Here is a 24,983-nt window from a genome sequence, read left to right on the forward strand (position 1 = left end):
GAGGACTGCAAAATTAGAAGAATGCATATTTTTTTAACATTGACAATCATAATAAAGTTATGATGAAAAAATCATAATAACATAGAGTCCCTGCCTCCTGTTTCAAGACAAATAGCAAAAGTATGGTCAAGGTTCAAATAGCTGTTGCTATTAAAAACCAAATCATGTTCAGCTAAAAACTTAATGAATAAATCTAGATTTGTCCTTTCCAACACATCTTAGAGACCTCAGCCTTAAAAGTGTGGTGTAAGAATACAGAAGAAGCATCACTTCACAGAGGTGAGCTGTAACAATTGGGTTTATTCTCTCTGTTAACCTTTTTATTTAATTTTGGAACTTTCTTTTCTCTGTTTATCTCATTATATTATCAGCTCAAGCTAAAATTAAGCTCAACTCTGTATTTACCATACTATCTCATGAAGAAGTCTCAAATTCCAAGAGATATGCACCCGTGTAGACAAGTCCAGTACATGGCAGCTAAGGAATGTTATGGATGTAAAAGCATGTAATTGTCTTCCCTTGTTATAATGAATAATGTTGTAGGAGCCTATGAAGATTCATTCTTCTTCACGGGGCCTTTTACAAGTTTCCCGTCAGTCTCTAAGTGAGTGCCTCAGGTTGAAGAATGCAAATGGAATGTATGTCAATTTAGTAAATAATTTTTAGTCTCTACATTCAGTTAAGACCCTCTTGTTATTAAATTTTAAAATTGTTCCTCTCTCAATTAGCAATGCTATACTGAAGATCTTTGATTATTGTTTCAGTTAACCAACCCTTTTCCAAAGGAAGGTCCAGGTCAGCGATTCAAATTTAGAAGCATCGCCATGAAGATTATTTTGGTAACAGTGAAAATCTAAGCCAGTCTTAGTCATCTGTAATACTGCATATTACAAAAAAAAGAAAACAAAACAAAACCCTTTATTAGTGAAATTTGGTATTGGGATTATGAAATGGTATAAAATATTAGAAATATATAAAGAAAAATATCCCTCAAAAGAGAGGGAATAAAGAAAACAGATTAATTTGAACAGGATATATTCCTGGCACCAATATTAACATGATTGGGCCCTGACCTTTGGAATATTACATGCATTATTAATCCATTGAAGACATAGGCAATATGGCTTTATATGCTCTTCAAGGTTTATATGCTATTCAAGGTTATAACTAGAATAACTGTGGATGTCATTTATTTTTCAGCACCTTGCATGCTGTGAGTGCTCAATAAATACTAAACAACAATAACATACATGTAGTGTATTCCTAAGCCCTCATTTGCATGGCCATCTGGAAAACTCTTGTGTTGTAAACACAAGTTTTATTTTGAGTAAGAATAAAATTACTGCAGAAGTTGTTTAGCATTCTTGGTTCAAATTTTTCTTTTCACTCTTTCATTTGACAGAAGATATGGAATAATCCAAGGAGTCCAAGGCTTTTAAGGAGTGGCAGATTTGGATAGATTATATTACATAGTAGCCTGTACTTTTTAAGAGTAACTTTTCATAACTGATCTTGGAAATCCATCTCTCTTATTTTTGCAGGTCGTCACCTATTTTTAATGTAGTCATTTGTGCTCAAGGGTGTTTGAAAGAGGAAAAAACACAGGAGTGAGCTAGCCTAACTAACATCATAAAAATGGCTTATGCACTTGGCAGGGCTACCAGGAAATGCAGGGCCTTTAACTCTGCTCTTCTATTTTCCGCATTTTCTTTCCATCTTACCTATCCCTGCCTCCCTCTGTCATTCTTTTCCCTCTCTTCCTCCTTCCTTTCTTCTTCTTCTTGCCCTCCTTTCCTGTTTCCCTTCTTTTCCCCTCCTTCCTTTCTCCTGACATCTTCACTTCATTTGAATTGTGCTTCCTGTTCATAGCTCCTACCACTTTGCCTGACTAGCATGACTTTTCCTCACTGATTAGATATTGAGAAAGGTCATTATGAGGTGAGGACTATATTTTTCTATTTATCCCTTTTTTATTCCTTTATCTAGCCATTTATCTATTTTTATAATTGAGATATAATTTACATATCAAAAATTCACCCTTTTAAAGTTTGTAATTCAGTGGCTTTCAGTATATTCACGTAGTTGCACAACTATTATCATCACCAATGTTTAAATATATTTATCAGCCAAAAAAAACCCAGTATATTCATTAGTTCTGGCTCCCCATTTCACTCCCTCTCTGGACTGGCTTAGGCAATCACTAATCACATATATATATCATTTTTTTTTCAGGGTGGGAGTACTAGGAATTAAATTCAGAAGGGATCTACTTCTGTGCTACATTCCCAGTCCTTTTTATTTTAATTTCAGACATGGCTTTGCTAAATTGCTTAGTCTGACCTCAGATGTGTGTGATCCTCCAGCCAAAGCCTCCCAAGTAACTGGATTTACAGGTATGTGACACCACATCTAGCTCATTAATCTATTTTCTATCTCTACAGATTTGCTTATTTTTGCTTAATATAAGTTAATTGAATAAATGTGGCCTTTTGTTCCTGTCATCTGTCACATTGTATTTTCAAGGTTTAGCCATGCTACATCATTTATCAGTAACTTCTTTTTTATTGACAGATAATATTCCATTGCATAGCTGTACCATACTTTGTTTATCCTTCCAAAAGTTGATGGACATTTGAGTTGTTTATACTTTTAGACTCTTATGAATTAAGCTGCTATGAACATTTGCAAACAAGTTTTGATGGGGATATAGATTTTCATTTCTCTTAGGCATATAGCTAGAAGTGGCATTGCTGAATCAGATGACAAAAATCTATGTTTAACTTACTCAGCACCTAAAAAGAGTTTCTAAAGTGACTGTGTCACTTTACATTCCTACCAGTAGAATATTGGGTTTGACTTCTTCACATAATTGCTAATTGTTATCTGTTTATTGATTATAGTTACTTTATTTGGTGTGCAATAGTATCTCACTATGGTTTAATTTGCTTTTTTTCTGATGGCAAATAACTATTTATTTTTAATTTGATAAGTAACTAATATAACCTAAAGATTATTGAAAGAGCTGAGCTAATTTTTGTAAGAAACAGAGATTAATTGAGAGGAAAAGGATAGAGGCAATTCTCTGTCTCCCCTCAAAAGAATCCAACAACATTTGAATTAGACTCAAAATTATTGAAAATAGTCATGGTGGCCTAGGAAAATTCACAACCCAAGTTCAGGGAAAAACAAGGAAGATAAGCCTCCTTGAGAGTAAAAAGCTATTAGTGGACTCCTTAAAATGGGACCTGACCATGAGCCTTTGGACATTTACCAGTCAGGATCCTGGTGAGAAACAAGTGGTAATTAAAAAAGGAATCAATAAAGGAACTATATGCAGAGATGTGGGCAAGTTTAAGGGAACCAATAGGAATCGTGGAGCTCCCAGAAACAAGAAATAATGTTAAACCATTATTACTCTTAGGTTTGAAGGGTCAGGGGCAGAACATAGCCTTTCAGAAAGCATTAATTTTGGAAGAAGCACCATAAAAGGAAAGTATGATCTTAAGGTAAAAAAAAAAAATGCAGCCAATATTAAAGTCACATCCCAGAATGGAGGAAAGAAGGGAGATGGAGAATAAATACAGATCTTTCCTTTTCCCCATGTTGCCCATCTCCCACCACCACCTTCAATTAATCAAATACAACAAAATGGTAAACAGCAAGGCCGCTCAAATATAATATCCACAGATACCAGCATTTCAAGGTACAGCACAGAAAAGAGTAGATTTAGAGTAGCAATCAGACAGGTCACCCAGGCAGGAAAAGGGGAAACTGTCTACCATGCTACCAGTGGTAGCATACACATGAAAAAGGTTGTCAGACTGTCTATATTTGAATCTGCTTTCCCAACCCCTCTGTCTTTGATGGAGGCAATAGAAATAAAGTGGTCCACCTGTAGCAGGTAAATTCAATTCTAAGTGGTTCCACTACTGGAGTCTAAGCCAAGCATTGAAGAGAAAAAAATAAACTGGTTATAGTACCAGGGGGACAATAATTCAGCACACTGGAAGTTAAAGATTGACTGACTGATTGCACTCTCAGGTTTCATTGTGACCCTCTGACTTCGAGCATTAGAATTAGCAACCATAATGGAAGGTTTTCAGGAAAACACCTTCAAGTAGCAGAAGAATATACACACTGCAAGTATAGCTGTACTTATAAAATAAAGACTAATATGACTAGACATAATGACAAAAAAAGTACTCTATAAGTTTGCTGAATGCAGCCGGTGAGGGGTGGCCTGTAGCAGAGAGAGAACGGAATTCATGCCAACTGGGTTGGTGGAGTCTTAAGTGGCAATTGGGATCACTATATAAGAGTTGCCATCGTAAATTCTCAACTGCAAAGCATGTATCCCATGGAATTTCTTTCTGCATGCAAAAAACCTAGTCTAGATATTTACTTATAGTAATGGCAATCATGCTTGAGAATAATTATTTCTCACACTTGGTCTAAGTATAAGGTATATTTTCATATTAAAAATAAGATTCAAAACATAAGACCCAATGTTTAAATGCATTTTCAACCAGAATCAAATTATTACTACCAAGACCTTCTAGAAAACTCATGAGTTAGAACAAAGATAAAAGTTGTCTCAAAAGAAGTAATTATAAACAGTCTGGTGGCTTGTGGGTTGAGAAAGATATTGTTTACAGATAGATAATGCTTCACCTGAGTGACTTTAAGAAAAAAACAAAACAGAACCATTCAGGTATTAAAAATCAAAACAAAACAAAACAAAACAAAAAACCCCTGGAATCCCCACTCCACCTCCTGCCATTTATCTCTACATCTTAAAGATTTATTCTCTTTAGGGAATTCCTCTTCAATTCAGTGGATTTGAGTTAAGAAATCTGAATTCCCAAAAGTTTACAGCAGCCATATTACAGACCATGAAGATTTGCTCTTCAGTATAAACAGTCTTTATCTTTGGATACCCTGTCTCCACGGGTAGTTTGTTTCCTAATCTTCATCCCTTCTCTGCCTTAGACAAAAAAGATCAAGGGGCAAACAGCCTATTGTAATCTCATAGCTAACTGATTGGCATATTACAGCATTTTGCTTCTTCAGAGGATAAATTTGTCAGGAAATCAAATCATTCTAACGTGGTTGCAGCCTTGATCAACACATTCCCAACTGTTAGGAAATGTTTATGAGTCTTTAGAAGGCTTCACATGGTTTCATTTCAAAAAAACTGCATTGTGGTTTTTTTATTTTGTTTTGATTTTTACATATATAGAGGTGATCCTGATAATCAACACTTTACATAAGCATGTGTACTATTCCTTCATTTTTATGCAAATCCTTGCTGAAACCAGACAGGTGCCTTGTCTGCTTTCTATTCATCATCAAGAAATCCAATAACTTGGGTGTGTACCTACATCTGGTTAGGGTTTGACCCAATGTGTACTTGAATGTGGATTTCAAATATGGGCAGGTGTTGAGTCTATCAGACCTACCAGCAGTTGGAATCTCATTCACCACTACAAAGGCAACCAGTGATTTAAAAAAAAAAAAAAAAAAAAAAAGACTATAAATTGGAGTCTGATGCCTACATCTTTTTTTGGGGGGGGGAGGGGGAAGGGAGATTTGTTTAATTGTTGAAGCACCACTGAGTACTAGGTTCTCTAGAATTCTATTATGCAGTGAAATGTAGTTGTATACAATTTATGAGAGCTGACATATCCCATGGAAATAAAAACTGAATTAAATTTCAAAATCAAAGAAAAACACACAACCTATGTTTGCATGTTTGCTGGTGTATTTTTCACAGTGTTTGCCTACAGAAGTGGCCTTCTAGATGGAGCACAAAAGTCAGGAAGGAGCTGGTCTCCGGGGACAAAACAAGTCATCCATAACAAATGGTAATACTGCAGCTCTGCCCCCCTCAGCAGCACTCCTCCCCCCACTTGCAGTCTGCCCTGAGGAGGACACTGATGCCACTACATATAGGCAGCTATTAATCAAAGAGCCCCTTTTGGATCCTCACATGTTGAGAAGATTAAGGCCTATTTTTAGTTTTCAGGGAACAGAACTGCTAACACATAAGGTCACGATCAGTTGCTCTATAGCAATGAAGATTTACATTCCCACAAGAGAGGAAGCAGAAAACAGGAAAGGCCAAGATGGCTTTGAAAACGGCTGTCTCCTGGCCATGCAAACAGCTTAAACACCTGGGAGAAGGGAGAGGAGAGTTTAAATACAGATACGCTGGCCAATTTATGCTCTTGTATATGTGCCCTTAATTACTGAGGTGGTTTCTTTTTTTTTGTTTTTGTTTTTTTTTTTTTGGAGGGGAAGGGAGCAGAATAGGGATTTGGAAGGAATAAAACTACTTTAAACCTAAAGCAGACAGAATGAAAGAATAAGACAGGAATGTTGACAAGGAAAAAGCTGAAAATGAAACCAATTCAGTGACTTCATACTGAGCACTAGAAACAAGGAATGAGAGGCTTCAACAAGGAGAAACAGATTTAGCATGCATTTTATAAGAATCGAGAAAAGGAAGGAAAAAAGAGAGGAAGAAACGTAATTTGCCACTTTCATGATAAAATACGAGTAGGCTTGATGGTTGCTTCTGGAATTGAAGCAGAAGCCAGCTCTCTTACTCTAGGTGCTACTGCATGGTACATACGTAGCTGACACTTTTCTGAGGCTAAAGGAACTTGTTGAGACATGATGAACCTAAATCAGCACAGTTTCCTTATTTAGGTAAACCCTTCTAAATGATGAAAAAAGACCTACTAGGCTCTCAGTAGTTATGAATTAGAGTGAGGCTGACCTAGAGGGAAGCACAGAGAAGAATTAAGTGGATTTGTTTGCAAGTCAAATTGCTTCACTTCATGCCAGAACTTGAGAGTTGTAGAAACGCACTAATTTAAACTCAGGGAATTTGCTTTCAAGGGTAAGAGGTTAACTTGATTCCTTAGTACCTACCACAGAGATTTGAAAGCTATGAGTGGAATCACAGAGGATATAGCTCAGTCCAATGGCCAGGCATGACTAATTCTACCCAGAGGGACATTGATGGTGGGTGGAAAGGGGTCCTTGGTCAAAGATTCCACAGGTCAGAGAGGCATTTGCCTTTCTCTAAATTTTTGTCTGTGGCTCTACCCACTCACAGACTCTGTGCCTTCACTAGGCATTGCTGAAAACAGTCCTAATGTTTCTCTGTTCTATTCGACACAAGTTGCCTGAAAGTGTTAATAAATCTTTCAGTGTTGTCTAAATTGAACCTAGAGGGGATGCCTGACTGGGTGGAGCTTAAGTCCTTTCAAATTATTGTATTCATTGCTCTATAGAGCATCACAGTTTGACATGTCCATGACATTCAACAAACATTTATGGAAAAACCTATCATTTCAATTATTTTCCCAAGTGTTGAAATAAAGGAAATATGGAAATGAACAAAAAGGGATCTCTGCCTATGAAGTGCTTGGGACAAGGCAGAGTTAAAAGGTATCTACTTCTAATTGAATTAACCCATAGTGTTAAAAAAAAAAAAAACAACCAAACAAAAAACATTCTCAGCATTATTTCCTGACTTATCCTAGGGGTGAGCTAAATATTTAAGAGTATTATAGAACATCATATTCTCTTTACTATTTTTTTGTTTCACCTGAGAATTCCCATCAGTATTGAAATTGGAAACATAGTTTGTGGTCTCTCAAAATTTCACTGACTTCAGCACTCCTTATTCAGTTATAAAGAATACCCAAAAGGCAGATTTGCTTTTCTTCTATGCTACTTCTCAATTTTTTTCTTCCCCTCCTCTTACAGAGAAAAAAAAATCTTATAACTATAAACTGGTCTCCTGCTTGGATTAATTTTCTTCACCAAAACAGTAACCATTGTCAAATGCCTTGCATCTCCATGGAAACTGTTTCCCTGGCCATAGACAAAGGTCTGCCTATAATACAATGCCATGACAGTGTCTGAGGTGGTAGACCCCTTGTTTAAAATCACAGTGCAAGGGTATAATGTAGATTTTATATTATTTCTGCCTGTTTGCTGCAGCTGGTAGGCCTCTATTCCAAAATAATATTTTTTTCAAATGAAGGAACAGAAAACAGCTTTACATTTTTGTTATCCCTTCCAGCACAAAATAAAAAATGCCTGTGTTGCCACTACCTGATTCAATCAAGTGGAGTACATTCGATACCCACAGGCTACAAGTGCTGGAAAAGCTGACTTGTATTTTAATTAATAATGTGCTACACTTTCTCAACAGCTAGGCCTTTGGCAATCTGATTTGCTTTGTTCATTATTTGCTGTAAACAATTTTCAAACAACATGTAGGCAACTCTATTTCTGAATATCTCCTGCTAATTCATAACATTAACAAAAATGTAGACAATTTTTTCTTCCTTGCCAAAAAAAGACCTGATTAACCTTTAATTGTAGACAATAGAAGTTTTGGTTTGGGAGTATTTTGGTTCATAGATATAAGAGACAAAAATAAATTCAAAAATCCAAAATGTATGCATATGCTTCTGTACATATGTGTGCCTGTGTGTATATATGTATATGTATATATAAATATATGGGACGTGTGCATAAGCATATACATAGAGACAGTTCATTAAAATGCAGAAATAGGATGAAGCACAAATAGTCCTTAAAACTCTGGTGGTATAGAATGGAAGAATCCATGGTTATTTTGTGTAGTGCTATGGACTGAATTATTTCCTCCCCAAATATCACGTGTTGAAATCTCAACCCCTGATGCAACTCAGTTTGGAAATATTACCTTCAGGGATTAATTAAGGTTAAATGAGGCCCTGACCTGATAGGATTAATGTCTTTTTAAGAAGCTGGCTTACTCTCTTTGCCTCGTTAGGACCCATTAGAAAAGCAGCTGTCTGCTTTCCAGGGACAGTTCCCTTACCAAAACCTGGCCATGATGGCACCTTGAGCTTGAATTTCATGCCCTGCAGAACTATAAAAAATGGATTTATTTTGTTTAAGGACACCATCTATGGCATTTTATTGTGGTACCTTGAGTTGAATATTATGTGTGGATAAGAAGAATCAAACTATTGAATCATTTTTATATCAAAGAAATGATACCTTCCCCCTACAAATGAAGGTAAAAGGCAATTTTCACATCCACAGGATAGGGCCTTCTTAGGATAGTGTTGAAGTATAAGAGAGGAATTGGTTTAAACATGAAGACTGACTTTTTAATTGTGTTCATATTGATAGAATACTAATTTCTTTTCTTTGTTTGGCCCTATTAGACAACAAAGCAACACACTGACTTCATATCATCCCTACAGAGTGAGTAATAATTAGCATCCTCATTTTTAAAATGAGGAAACTAATAAAGATTATATAGATTATAAATGGCATTATAAGGAACTAGTAATATAACATACACATGGGAGAACAAGGGTTAAAGTCTTGGCCTTCAAATACAGTACACAATGAGAAGCATAAAAAGACCAATTTTGAGACCCATTTTCTAAGTATGAATAACTTAAAGGGAGAATTCAAATTTTTAACTTCGATTTCTCCTCACTAAAGCTAGATTAGTGCCATATTCCAAAATAAATTATGTTCCCATCACATTATCACCATCTCCTAGTTAAAAATTATCCTTCAAAAACCAAGATAAACTTGGAATTGATATCTTCAAAAAACTATTAACACACTTACTAATCCATTACTATTAATTTCTTTAACAAAATTTTAATAAGTACATATTTTATTTCAGATGTTGTATTGGTGCTGAAGCATGCAATGGGAAAGAAAATGCTCATGGTTCCCACGTATAAAGTTAAATTAAATCAAACATGTATTGAGTTCCCACTAGGTAACAACTACTAGACACATGAGAAACTAGATACACAAAAAGAAATATGAGCCAAAGGCTGCCAATAAGGAAAAGAATGCATGACTAAAGAAATTGAATATAGTGCAATCACACAGAAGTATGTGCTAAATATAAAAATGGTGCATAAACTCAGAAACAATCAGCTCCTCTTAGGGTGGGAAGTCAAAGAAGATTTCATTTGGATTTTGTACAGTTAAAGGAAGAATGTGAGGTACAAATGGTGATGAAGGGAATTCCTTTGGAGTGTGGTAGCTAGCATAAGTTCACACAGGCAAAGTAAGGAATAAGGCCAGAGCAAAATCAGTCATTTTCACATGTCTCATTCCTTTGTGCGCAAGGTGTAACCATGGTGTATTTCAGTGGCTAAAGTGCGATGAGGCTGGGAATATAACTCAGAACCAAGTCATAAAGAGTTTCAAATGACACACAAAAGAGATTCATTTCATTTTGTAGAAAATTGGAAGTAAATGAGGAATTAGAATAGAGTAGCGAAATCACCAGGAATGTGGAAGATGAAGTGGAGAAATAAGAATTGAAACCAGAAATAGTTGGAATAGTCGAATTGGAATAAATAAAGAGATGAACCATGCTGTAGCAGTTAAAACCAGTCCTTTACTGACACAATCATTCAAAGAAAGCATCCAACTCAGCCTGTTATGAACAAGTCTTCAGAGTGAGAGTAAGTGGCGGTTCCAGTGCCACACAGAACCAAAGCTCAAACCTGGATCTCTCCTCATTTCTATTCCAGCCCACTTACCACAACCCCAAATGTCTTGCTTTCATCTTTATCCTATTGGACATAAGGACAGAATTACAAAGCACCCTGGAATTCCATAGACTCTCTCCCTAGGTCTTTGTATAGTCTTCCACTCAAACCTGGTATCTTAGCTATTTCGCTGCTCTGACTAAAGGACCTGACAAGAACAACTGTAGAGGAGGAAAGATTTATTTAGGGGCTCACAGTTTCAGAGGTCTCAGTCATAAGAGGCTGGCTTCACTCCTCAGGGCTCAAGGTGAGGCAGGACATCATGGCAGAAGAGTATGGCGAAGGGAAGCAGCTCACCAGGTAATCAAGAAGCGGAGAGGTCTCCGTTTGCCACATACAAATATATATCCCAAAGCTACACCTGCTATGAACCACTTCCTGGAGGCACACCCCTACCTGCCTCCAATTACCAGTAAATCCCATCAGGGATCAATTCACTGGTTAAATTAAGGCTACAACCCAGTCATTTCTCCTCCAAACCTTCTTGCATTGTCTCACATGTGAGCTTTTTGGGGACACCTCACATCCAAATAATAACAATTAAGTTCAACTTAGGTGAATAATTAAACAATGCTCATGCAGCTGAAAACTACTTCTTATTTTCTAGCCCTGTTGGTCTTAAAACAACCTTTCAGTTACAGAGTTTAGCTTTATAAAGCTGCCCTGTATGCAGCCAACCTATAATATCACAACAATCCTGTTCCTTCCAGAAGATCAAGGCCGGCAGAAGAGTGTTCCCAAGGGCATCAGCAGCACAGAAAACAAATCTCTGTTCTAAGCTATCATTAGCATAACTCGAAATGCTTTTGAGTCAAGGAGTGAGTGTTTCTTTCTTCATGGCAATTCATGTCCCTCCTAGAAAACAACCTATTTTGAATAATATTCAAAGTTATTACAAGGGGTTAAAGTCTGTCCCACTATATCTGATGTTCCCAACAAGTGCCTTGGCAGTTTAACCTTAGCCCCTTCATCTAAATTTTTCTCTGAGCCTCACGGAGCAAAATAGTATGTCAGTTACCCTATATTGGTACCATGATATTTGGAAACCTTAATTGTCATTGAACAGGTTTAGTAACACGGGAATTAGTCAAATTGCACCCTAGAGATTCAACTGTTCAGTCTGTCTACTGAATTTAAATATGCTCTTTAACTTCAATTTACTGAAAGAATAGGTTAGTATTTCTATATTCTTGATAAACCCTAATTTGGGGAATCTAGGAATTAAAAATTGAAATTCCTCCAAAATCACAGGAATATTGTACACAAATCATAAATTATTCTGTATTTTCATAGCACTTTCTTTTGTGTAATAGTAAAGAGTATTCATAATAATACACAAGAATCATTTTTGCTCTGATAAGGAGGGTTATATTAAAAGTTTGAGGACATTTCTCTTAAAAAGATATAATAAATGAATGTTTTATTATGATTTAAAACATTTGACCAAGATCTGATTTATCTTTCTTGAAATGCTTTTAATATTCTCTATGCTTTATATTTGATATTATGACTATGAATTGTTTAGTATATAAAAGGTACTAAGTTTAATATCATTTGCAAAGAACTATAACCTGAAGAGTTAATCCAAACCCTGTAAAATTCCAGTGAATATTTTTGGATAGTATTTGAGCAAATTAACATTCTCATCTACTAGCAAAGTTAAAGGAACCATACAGAATCAAATGTCACAATTACCAATTTAAGACTTATGGCTTATTTTGATTCCAAAATTTGTTTGTTCTTAGAGCATCAATCAGAATTTATATGAAGCATACTATATTTATGAATATATTAGTACTTATTTTATTGGCAAGAATGATGAACCAGTATCTACAGATAGGACCACACACACGCATTTGTAAGCTGGCAACTCTCTAACTAAGCAAGGCTGACTCATAAGAATCTTGACCACATACATATCTCTTTGTTGTACCTGTCCTGGTTCTGCTTTGGGGGAAGAGATGTCTCTGGATAAGGATCCGAGGAGTTCCCAGAGAAGCCGGGGAATTCAACTCAGGACCAAGAGAGTTCTTGGCATACGTAATGGAAAAGAACTTCAGCACAAGCCAGACAAAAGGCATAGGCAGACGTTTATTTAGGAAGGTAGAAAACATTCAAAGGAGAATGTGTGCCATCAGGGAGAAGCTCTGTCTTAATCTAGGGGTCCAATATTTATAGAAGGGCTGTATTAGGGCTGGACTGGAGGTGGAGTCAGGTTGGAGCTGTGCAATTTCCCACCAGTTTTCTTGTGCTTGTGCATTTCCCTCATTTGACATAAGGGCATGGGCCAAGAGCTTGCTGCTCAAAATTTATACCTGTGCTTTTCTCCTCCCTGTGGCTCTTGGGTGCATTCTCTGAGACTATATATTTTTCTCTTTACCTAAATCCCCACCTCAGCTCTCAGAAATATCAGCTTTATTCTTGGAGTCTCCATGTTATCATTTCTTGTGCTTTGATTTGAAGTTGTTCTAGTAATGATTTTTGTTGACTATTTAGCTTTAAGATTTGTAGGATTACAATATTTTTCTGATTTCTTATCTGTTTTTCCTTAAAACTCAGGATTCAGAAAAAATAATTCTCCCCAAGAAATTTTATGAAGATACCGAATAGTGACATGAGAACCAATCATTTCTTGGCAACATGAAGTCACAGCAGACAACCAGTCCCTGTAATAGCCAATCCTGGACTGAGATTGTGGAACGGGAACAAACATCAACCCTGTCTGCAGGGTCAGAAGTCTGAAATTTTCACTCACATAGCAAACTCTTCAATTTCAATTAAAAATAAAGAGTGTTTTAGCAAAATGACTAGAGAAGTGATTAGTTTTTTAAATTTTTCACTCATTTCTTATTATTTATTTTGGAATCAAAAAATAAACAGATATCCATGACATTTGTTTGCCCCGAATTTACCAAGTTACTCACTAAATCGATCTTATTATGACAAATACTAATTATATTTCTCATCTTCTAAGAGAAATTTCATAACCTTCTGTGTAACAGGTGAAGTACAAAGATTAGAAAGTAATTTTTAAAGGACTCTTTTTACTCCATGAAAGAGAGTAAAAAGAGTCCTTTAAATTTAATCTTTTTAAATTTATTAAACCAGCATTCTGACTGATCTCATTTTGGTCATCATTTATAGAATTCTTCTGTCTCTCTTGTGGATTTTGTTAGGGTGCTGTAGACCAGAAACCTCTGACAAGCCTCTGACACTGCATCGTGACACCTGGCTTATGAAGAAAAAGGGACATCTCTGTCAGGATCTTTGCTCTTTGATTAATGAGCGGGCATTCATTATAGCACAGGAACAGACGGTACCTCCATATACTGGGAACTTAATTTACTAGTCTGAAGGACAAGGGTGAAGAAACATCAGAAAGGCAAGGGAAAGAAGAAATGGAAGGACAAGAAAAAATCTTAGCTGGAACAATACATAGATGTGGACTTTAAAATCTCTAGCCACCTTAATTATAGTAGTAACGAAGCCTTCCATATGTGCACAGCTTTTAAATAACTATAAAGCCCATGAAATGATTAAAAGAAAGCCAACATATTAATGATTTGGCTTGGTGTATTATTTTAAATGCACCCATTCCACTGCTACTTGCCTATCTAGAAGACTGATTATATCAAATGTTGTCTAAAAAATCAAAAGAGAGGATGAGCAAACAGAAATAAAATTAACTCTTAAAACTCTTTACACCTCTTGCCTAAATGACTGCTGACTCAGTACCCAGTCAATGGAGCATACTCGGTAGGATGGCTTGCTCTTAAACATGGCCATTCTTTGGGTCTGGATAGAAACCAGGACTGATTAGAAGCCAGAGACTCAACATAAGGTATGAAGTAGAGCTGACTTCTGCTTCTGTCACCACTCTCCACAGATGCTGCACTTCTCCAAGAGGGCTGGAACCTTTGCCATCACTCTTTCCAAAAGAGTATTTATTCGTCACTTCAGATAGTTCCAAGTGCCATTATTTGACATTTCTCACTTTGAAAGAAACAAAGCCATTTCTTCTGAGGATTGCCATGGGAGCTATTACATCAGCCACAGAGTTTATGATTGCTGGGACAATTAAAGATGTGATGTCATTTTAAAGTAGCATAGCTATGTAAGAAACTGGCTACTTGTTCAACAAACTTATTTCTTTTTCCTGGGAACACAAGCAGACTCCCTTCTTTGCTTGCACTTGGGTGTAGCCACTAAATACCTCCAGCCCATTGCTTTTGACCAGAATTGACCAGCCCACAAAAGCCCCTGGCACAAAGTCCTCCATGCCTTTTCCCTTCCTGCCAGCCCCATTGGGGAAGTATAGCTATGCTTGGGTACCAGGCTCAAGATGGTAAAGCCACAAAGCAAGAGGAGTCTGACTCCTTGAATCACTACTTAGAGGAGAGCCATCCACCTATCCAAAACACCTGTTCAGAGTTTTATAAGATCAAAATATAAATTTCTACTGTATTGTTGCCATCACAATTTGTCATTGTTGTTATTAAAAAGTCTAATGACACCTTAATCTTTGCAGTGGTTATAGTTATGTAAAGCCATATTTGATCACAATTGTTTATAGAGACATCCTGTCATCTGAAAAGCCAATGTAAATTTTCACAGAAAAGAAATTGTCACTCAAGTACGATCCAAATAATCACTTCTAATAATTAATTTAAAAGGTTATAATTAACTATTGTTCCCCAGTATATTGCCAGGATTCTCTCTGCTTTATTTTTCTAGTTGTAAGCCTCAGAAAGTTTTTTTTTTAAACTTTTGACAGTGTGTTAAGAACTGTAGTTGCTTAGTAGATAGCAATAAAGTGAAGCTGACTGAAATCATGCATATTATTTTATTATTTTGAGTTTAATCACTTTTGCACCAAATGGAGATTTTATATTTCCACAGAAGTAAAAAGAGAAAACATCAGAAGTTAATTCATCCCCAAATAATCCTTCAAGAAAATGATTTCTACTTTAAAGGAAAATAGTATATAAATATTTGGAAGATTTTTAAAGCATCATATAAGTCTTAACTAGTATATAAGGAAGACCACAAAGATTGTTTGGTTAAGGCAGCTCACACTGTACAAGAAAAATGTACAATTTTAAAGCGATTATCTGAAATAACCAAGTAGCAGAGTGCAGTTGACTAATCTCTGTTATTTTTTTTCTTTGGTCTCCTTTTCTTCATGAAGTGTTTTGTTTAGAAAGTTAGAGAGAGAGAGAGAGAGATGCTATGGAAACTGCTTCTCCCTTCCCTAAAGAATATCTGTAAGTCACATATGTTATAATACATTTGCATTCTTAAACAAATAGAACACAGACAAACAATTTAAAAATGATTATTTATGCCCCAGGAAGTCGTGTTACCCTGAAGTGCCATCAAAAGGTCAACCATGGCCTCCAACGCTGCTGTGTACACCCTGACCTGGAAGCACCATTGATAATGACCCCTCAGCTGCAGGACTTGACGACTTCATCATTTGACATACAGTCAGCCTGGGGCATTCATAGCTGGCATTTTCCTTTGTGAGATGTACACAAACAATATGCATTTTAAACAATCCAAAGCACCAGTGTCTAAAATAGACCTGGCACAGTCTCCTCCTCAGGAGCAGCTTCTCACCATCTCAGCTCTCACTTGGAGGCACATGCCTGAAATGTGGAGCTGGCGGAGGCAGCTGGAACGAGAAGCTGCACGGATTACTGGCATTCCCCCACATTTCACCGCACGCTTGTCATCTGGATCATCAGAAACTTAATTGCAGGACGAAGAAACTTCAGCCCCTTTGTGGGGAAATTTTAGGCATTGTTCAAAGAAAACTTTGCTGAGAAAACTTGACCCTTTCTATTTCCAAGTGAAACCTGAGTTGGAATCATTTGCATAACATCCCTGGCTTGTTAGGTTCCTTTAAGTTGTGCCAATATGGTTGTTTTTTTTTTTTTTTTTTTTTTTTTTTTTTTTTTGTGAAGGGAAGCACAGATTATCAGTAGAGTTATTTTGACTCTCATTGAGACACACCAATGTCTTGGGAGAAAATGTAATACTGATATACCCAAGGCATGGAAAAAGCTGTGGCTCTTCAATCTGTGTTGTACAGGGAGACAGAAAACAATATTCATTGAAGGAAAGAATCGGAAAGGGTAATTAAAATGAGTCCCAGCCTGTCCATTGAAAATCTTAGACTTCCGAGAGGAATCACGTTTATCTGAAACTTGAAAGAAAAATAAAATGAACAGAGAATTCTGTTTTGAATCTCAAACTACCACAATCTCTTTTAGACACAATGGGTGGAAAATCTCACCTCTTATAAAATCTTTAGCTGAGTTACATGTGGCTTGTGATGTGTTTCTGTCACCCATAGAATGAAGAGCGCATTCAGAAACCCCAGGACTCAGATGTAGATGCTGAGTCTAACTGAAAGGTCACAAATTAACATCAGCTGTAAGGTCACTTGGGTGGAGATCACTACTATCAGGCATTGATTCAATCACTTATCATTGAACTAACCTCTACTGAGCTATGTCCAGTGTGAAGATGTCTTTGTTGGGGGTGGGGGAACCATCCTAATGTGCAAATGGATTGTCAAGGAGGCAGTGCTACAAGTACTGTGATTCACCCTGGGGTTATCAGTCACAGGTATTTAACTCTTTTTTTTTTTTTTCTATTTAACACTTTTTCATAATTTATTCCATCCACTGAAGGGTTTAATCTTAATAAAAAGAGAGGGAGACAAACAAAATAAAACACAAAAAAGCCTAGCACCATGAAACGTGATGTCTCTCTTCCATTTTTCCATTGCTTGACATCAAGAAAATGAAACCTTGTGTTGTGTTTTAATAAACTGTACATTAGTTTCATTCAACTGCTCCAGCCCCTGGCTATCCACTTTTCTGTATATTAGTTTTAAATACACATGGCTTGCAATAATGCTGTAGCTGGAGCTGTGCCTCAAGTTAAGAAATGGTTAGGATTACTTTACATTTGCAGTCCCATTGAAAACATTTATTCAATCAAAGGGAAAAATAAATGTGGTCCCTTAGCTTTGTCAAGTATAAACTGTTATTGATCCCCTAAATGAAATTTGTTCATGCTGATCGATCAAACACATTATCTTTTTTTCCAGTCTATTACCAGCAATTGGAAACTCTCAAGCGTCAATAGTTGTTTGACCACATACAGCTGTAAATTCAGACGATAGCTTTCAAACCTAAATTATTTCTCTCCATCTATCTCTCCCAAAAGTGGTGTCGACATGAAGATGATTTCTCTCTGAGCTGATGGTTAAAAAAATAATTGAATAACATGTTAGCGATAATTGGCGTCTTCGCTGCTGAGCTGCCTAACAGTAAGAAAGAGTCAAAGCAAAAACACATGGTTTTAGTGACAGCGGACCCATAGCATCATCTGCTTTCCTAGTCTTCTTATACTAGGGGTATCTCAATTTCTTCACACATTGTTAATACGCAGAATCATTCATCACTGAGTTTTTTCCTTGTAAGTTCCGTTAGCTCTGGGTGGTATATGACTTACTATCCAACTCAAGTTGCATGCACCATATATAATAAACTAATCTACCAGGAGTGTAATATCTCTATAAAACACCCAATATTCATGTCAAAGATGGACTTCACAGGAGTTTATAGTCCCACTGATTCTTAAAAAGCAAATCTGGCCTGACAAAGGTAACAGGTTTCACTCTTCATTCATTCATTCATCAAGCTGGCCAGATATTATTCATTTATTTTAGTTTTATATTTTTGGCTTATACATCTATTTAACATTATACAATGTCCTTTCATATCATAAGATCTATTGCACTTCAAATCAAATTGTATTTCCTGTGCACACATTGAAGCTTAATAGAATACATTGATTACAGGCTGTTGTACTTGCTTCCAATATCAGAACTTGACTGGGTTCTATAGTCATGCAACATGGATCTGGAAAATCCTAGAACACATCTAAATAATAAATAGATCCTATGTGCATAATCACACGAATCTGGTAAATCCATGAGCAGGCTTAAATATTCTAACTAAAAATGTAAATAATTACAGAAAACCAAATAAATACTAAGTATTTGTATGAAACAAAAACAATGATGTCACTCCCATTTTGGTACACCAGAAGAATTCTCCAGTCTTTGAGTAATGAAATATTTACATTTTGTGATGAAATATTTACATTTTCTGATGAAGACCCCATCGATGAATGAATGCATACCTTGTGTAGTTTCAAATATTGTCATTCTAATATTTTTTTCTAGTACATACTTTTATTATTCATAAAAGCAAACCTTTTGCTTCTGAGTATAAAATTAGTTTCTCACGATTAGTTTTAACTCAGCCAACTCTACAACTCAGGTTATGTCTTCAAAAGGAACTTAATTTGGGGTTGACTGTATTCTTTAAAAGTAACTTTTACCTATTAATTGCCATCATTTGGGACTTACTTTCTGTGCCTGTCAATATCATACATGTTTGTCTTCTATCTTGCTGATAGGTAATAATTTTCCAAGCAAGCTTAGGGAGTAGTGACTCTTTATTAAAAATAATAAGAATGGGAATCACAGATTTTTAAAAATTACTCTGGAAATCATTACTGACACGTAGTCTGTCTTGAATTCCTATGCAGAAAAGAAACAGTGCGAAGTTAACATAGCTTATCACCATGGCAAGGTGGTGACTTTCATGCTTTGCACTTCCCTAGTGTAAAAAGTACTTTCTTCAGTGGGGCGCTGTGGCACGTGCCTATAATCCCAGCTACTCTGGAGGTCAAAGTAGGCCACTCCCAAATTCAAGGACAGCCTCAGCAACTTAGCAAGACCCTTTCTCAAAAAGAAAAAGAACTTGAAATGTATACAGTCCTCCTGGGTTCAATCCCCAGTACTAGTAAATAAAAAAGAAAAGAGAGAAAAAGTGCTGTTAGTAGCTATTATTGTCTAAAGTTCCATTTCTTTTATGAAAACAATAAAATCGATAATCTCTTTAATAAGTTGAAGAAAATATCAAATGCATCAACACATAAAATCAGATTTCAATGTTGTTTTCTAATTACAAATCTTTTTTAATTCACTGAGGTATATTCATGCATGTATATATCATAATTTGGTCAATTTCATTCTGTAGTTCCTTTTCCCATCCTTTCTCCTCCTTCTATCACCTTCATTGACTCTACTATCTCTCTCTTTCTCTCTCTTTTTATCATGAGATCTTCCCCAATATTTTTTCCCCTTATTTTGCGCTGTTTTCCCCATATGAGAGTAAATATTAAACCTTGACTTTCTGAGTCTGGATTATCTCACTTAGCATGATGTTCTCCAGTTCCATCCATTTACCAGCAAATGCTATGTTTTCAATCTTCTTTATGGTCTAATTATAAGTCTTAATAATCCAGACATAAATATAAGAAACAATAATAGATAATAGAATTAAAACCAGAAAGACATCAACCTATGACATATAGACAATCTATGAATATCTCTAACCAGGTTGGAAATTCACAGAGGGACTGTAGATAACAACAAGTATTAAAGAGCCATATTCTTCCATCACTAGCTCAATGCAACTTTGTCCTTTTGCTCTGCTTCTATTTTAGACAGTCTTAATTGGTACACACAATATAATTATTAGAAAGAGATCTTCAAGATGAAAAGCAATGTCTCTGCCTTGTTTTGTTATCTGTCAAAATCCCAAAGTACTGTTCCTTCTACTCACCAGTGAATTCATAGAAAACCTCACACTAACTCTGAGATCAACTACAAGTTAAGAAATATTTTTGAATAAATTTCCATAATGTAATGAATGATACAAAACTTGATGACTCCCGATAATTAGGATAGAAGCAATAGATGTGATGTGTAGTTTAATTTTAGAAATGGCACTACACACAATATAGTGGTAATAGAGTACTTTAAGATTAATATTGACAAATAGTACTGAGGGTTTCTATAATGTTAAAAAAATACACATTTCAGAAAGTCAACATAATTCTCATTTTCTCCTCCTAGAAGAATCAATACAATTGAAAGAAAGTCCAAATTAGTTGTAGTTGATTTTTATCCTGTTTTACAGGATGTGAAAGAAAAAGCCTTGATTCCTCAATTTATTCAATCTTGTTCTCCCTATATACTTAATATGACCATTTGATTCTGAGTTATGGTTATGTGGATGGGAATCTTTAAAGACAACAACCAAAAAAAGACAAACATTCACAAGGTCAGCATGCTCAATGATTATACCGCTGTATTATAAGGGAATGCTGGGTGTTCATTATTTTACAAAAATCTTAGTTTGGGGAGTAAGGTATTTTAATTTGAATTATAATCACAAAGCTTGATTAGTAATAATTTACTATCCAATTGTATATATGAGGCTGTTGTTCAGCCCTGATTTGTTATCTCTGAGTGGTTTTGGCAGGGGTGCAGAAGAATAAGCATCATGCGGATATTTAAGCTAAGCGCCTTTTGGTGATAGCCCAGAGGTCAGAACTGGATTCCTATTGATTCAAGGAGCCCCTGTCATTCTTGTTGAAGTAAAGATCTGGTTTTTGGAAAACTAGCTAAAAAATTATACAAATAAATTATTACTGTTTATATTGTTTCTAAGTCAATATCAAAATATTCATCAATTTTAAAAGTTTGACAATAATCATAATTAGTGCTGACTGAGGCATTATTCTTTGTGTTTTAAAGGTGTTTCCTCTTTCCACCTTCATGGCAATCCTTGTGCAATTATAACTGACCTTGAGTCATGCATGTCATTGGTGGTGCAGTCAAGATCTGAATCCAGATATTGCCAGCTTCAGGAGCACTTTCCTTGAAACTATTGTGCCTTTCATATAAAGCAGCCACAATAATAAATCTCTGATGTCCAAGTCTCTCTTTTTGCTTTTCAAAAGAGAAATTAGAAACCCGGAGCGGTAGCACATGCCTGTAATCCCATGGCTGGGGAGGCTGAGGCAGGAGAATCACAAGTTCAGTGCCAGCCACAGCAAAAGCGAGGCACTAGGCAACTCAGTGAGACCCTGTCTCTAAATAAAATACAAAAATAGGGCTGGGGATGTGGCTCAGTAGCCGAGTGCCCCTGAGTTCAATCTCTGGTACCTTTCTTCCCACCCCCCAAAAAGAGAAATTATAAGAATATCTTTAAGTTAAAGAAAAATTGAAATTCTTATTTGGTCACTTTGAGAATACAGAGTTCCTCTATAAACAATCGTAAAACAGTTTCTAAGAACATACCGCATTTATTCCTCTCTCATGTTTGAGTCATTTACCTTTATTCTGACATCAAAGTTAATGATACAAAGTCAATAAAGGACCATCTTTTGGGCCAATGAGACAAGCCAAGATTGCCATCTAACCCTGTCTTACAAGCCAAGCAATGCTTCTAAGATTGAGAACATGGGATCATGTTCATTTAATTCTAATTTTGTGCCTCTAAAGGAACAGGTCCAGTGTTCTGGCTAATATCTCTTCTGCCCTATGGTAGACAAAGCAGTGTTTTGAAGGTTAATCTTGAGGGTTTGATGCAATAATCATAATCACCTAGGGGCTCCAAATGCCCAAATCCTATCTTTCTAATTACTGCCCAGTTCTTCACAAGGAAAATTAATAGCCAAGTCAGAAGAAAATGGCACTTTTTTTAGAGTCCTCGAGGCCCTGATAATTGCTAATGTGGAAGTACTGATGATGATAATGATGATGATGATGATGATGATGATGATGATGATTGGGGAAGCCAAAGTAAAACCTGTTTCCTCTTCCTTAAATCTAAGATAAGAAGTTACCTCCCAATCAGCCCACAAGTGGCAGTTACAGAGGGACAGAACAAAAAGAGATAAAAAAATGTGCATCATTTGCAGTGACCATTTGCAATCATCATTGCATCATTTAATGAATATGATTCAATTAAAATCCTGAGCGATTTCCAATAAATTAAGCATACATTCCTCCCTCCCATTGGGGAATGCTGAAGAGGAAAAAGGTGGGTCAAAACAACAGAAAAAAGCCCTGCTGTAGCACAGGAGGTATACTGACATGCCAAATATATAGACTACAGATACCCTTCGTATCATTTCTTAGTGGTTGTTGTAAGGATTATAATATGCACCCTTAACTTTCTCCAGTCTATTTAGTGCTAATATTGTACTTCTTCAAGTGAAACAATAATCTTGCAAACATTTCCATATTTTACCCAAGCACATCCTTCTATAATTGTTTAATCTGCACACGTTACTAATCCTGTAAGAAAAATTTATATTTTTACTTAAAGGTTATTTGCATTTTAAAAAAATTAGGAGGAGAAATTTGATTTTTATATTTTTCAGATTTTGTCATGTCTGATGCTCTTCAAGCAGCCAACATAAAAAATTTTTTAAAAAACTGTTAATTCTGCATATTTACAGGGAAGGTCTACTGGCCATGAATTTGCTTAATTTCCTTTCTCCTACTGATCTATTATCAAATTTAACTGTTTTCTCTATCATCTCTATTCTAACATTAAGTCCAGCCATTTGTTATTTCATTTATTGTGTTTTCTATCATTAAATTTTTGTGTGGTTCTTTTTATAGTTTTTTTCTTTTGTTATGGTTTGGATGTGAGGTGTCCCCCCCCCCAAAAAAAGCTCATGTGTAGAAAATGCAAGAAGGGAGGAATGATTGGGCTATGAGAAACTTAATTCAGCAGTGAAGTAATTCCCTGATGTGATTAACGGAGTGTTAACTGAACAGGTAGGATGTGGCTGGAGGAGGTGGGCATTGGGGACATGCCTGTGGAAGTATACATTTTATGTCTGGCGAGTGAAGTTTCTCTTTCTCTGCTTCCTGATCATCATGTGAGCCCCTTCCTTCCGCCACCCTCTTCCACCATGATGTTCAGCCTCACCTGGAGCTCAGGGGAATGGATCCATGTTTCTATAGACCTCTGAAATTGTGATTCCCCAAATAAAAGTTTATTCTCTTCCACGTTTTTTTCTGGTCAATCTTCTAGTCACCAACAAAAATGCTGACTGAAACATCTTCTGTGTTTTCCTATCTTTTATTTCATTTGGAACACATGTTCCTTTACCTTTTTGGACACCATTCACTTTGAAATCCTTCTCTACTAATAGGAACATCTGGGTCACTTCAAGGTTGTTTCCATTGACTGCCTATTTTGTTGTAGAATAATTTCAAATAATTTTCATTTAAAATCCTAGACATTGTGAATATTAGGTTGCTGTGAGCTACCCCTACTTTCTCCTTACTCCTAGCTAACTCTCAATGATTCAGCCATGCTGATCCCATTAGTTTTCTGGGGGAAGAAGACAGAAGTAGGCTTCTTGGCTGCATCCCTACTGAGTTATGATATCATCTTAGGGAAGTGGATCAGGTCAGGTGAAATTGTTCTTCTTACCTTCTTCAATAAATCCAATATTTTTATTCCACTCAAGTGCTGGAACCTCTGCTCTGGATCTGGAGATCCCTTAAGAGTATTCTTGTCTGAAGGTGGTTGCCAAAGTTAATATTTTTGTGGAGAGATAAAACTTAGAATATCCTATTCCACCATGTTAATGATATCACTTCTGATTGATCTTCAAGTGTGTTAAACCAACCTTGCATTTCTAGAATGTATTGTACTTTAAATATAAGGATTGACTCAATTTATGAAGATTGTTAAGAAAATTTGCATCTATACTCATAAAGAGCATTGGTTTGTCACTTCCTTCTTAGCAATATTTTTGTTTGATTTTGGCATAAGCGTAGAGCTGGCCTTAATCACTGAGTTGTGAAAAGTATGCCCTACTCTCCAATTATCTGGAAAAAATTGCATAATATTCTTTCTTTTTAAAGTGTTTGTTAGAACATATTAATGCAGTCATCTGTGTCTTTAGGTTTTTGAGGAAGACAGTCATAAACTACTATGCATTTTCTTTTAATTAATTTAGAATTAGTCCAAATATTTATGTTTTTCTTGAGAGAAGTTTGGTTATTTGTGTTTTCCAAAGATTTGATCAATTTTATTGATCCTCTCAAAGAATCACATTTTTATGTTTCATTGATTTCTATCTATTGCTATTCATATTTTATTTAATTTATTTTTGCTGTGATATTTATTATTTCTGCTTACTTTGATTTTAATCTGATCTTTTTGTTCTAGTGTCAAAAATTGATATTAAAGTAACTGATCTGAGGCCTCATATATTTTTTCTGATATAGTTGATTAAAGCTATAACTTTACCCCTTACAGACTGCTTAGCAGTATCCCACACATCTTGATGGATTGTACTTTTATGTTCATTTCAAAATATTCTATGTTTTAATTTTTCTTCAATCCATGTAGTATTTAGAAGCATATACTTAGTCTTAAAACATTTAGGATTTTTCCGAGATTTTTCTTTTCTAAA

The 24,983-nt window shown here is 35.8% G+C and overlaps 1 long non-coding RNA gene across 3 annotated transcripts; it reads left to right on the forward strand.

Annotated features, from left to right (window-relative positions):
* The first annotated feature begins 1,690 nt into the window (after positions 1-1,690).
* LOC144365325 (uncharacterized) lies at positions 1,691-13,405 on the forward strand. Of its 3 annotated transcripts, XR_013423633.1 has the most exons (5): positions 1,691-1,938; positions 2,233-2,393; positions 5,774-5,864; positions 9,240-9,279; positions 13,161-13,405. It is a non-coding gene; the product is annotated as an uncharacterized LOC144365325 (long non-coding RNA). The 3 variants fall into 3 exon arrangements; XR_013423632.1 differs by lacking the exon at positions 9,240-9,279; XR_013423634.1 differs by lacking the exons at positions 5,774-5,864; positions 9,240-9,279.
* Positions 13,406-24,983: the final 11,578 nt, after the last annotated feature.

The sequence above is a fragment of the Ictidomys tridecemlineatus genome, chromosome 7, assembly GCF_052094955.1.
Source record: "Ictidomys tridecemlineatus isolate mIctTri1 chromosome 7, mIctTri1.hap1, whole genome shotgun sequence".
NCBI lineage: Eukaryota > Metazoa > Chordata > Mammalia > Rodentia > Sciuridae > Ictidomys > Ictidomys tridecemlineatus.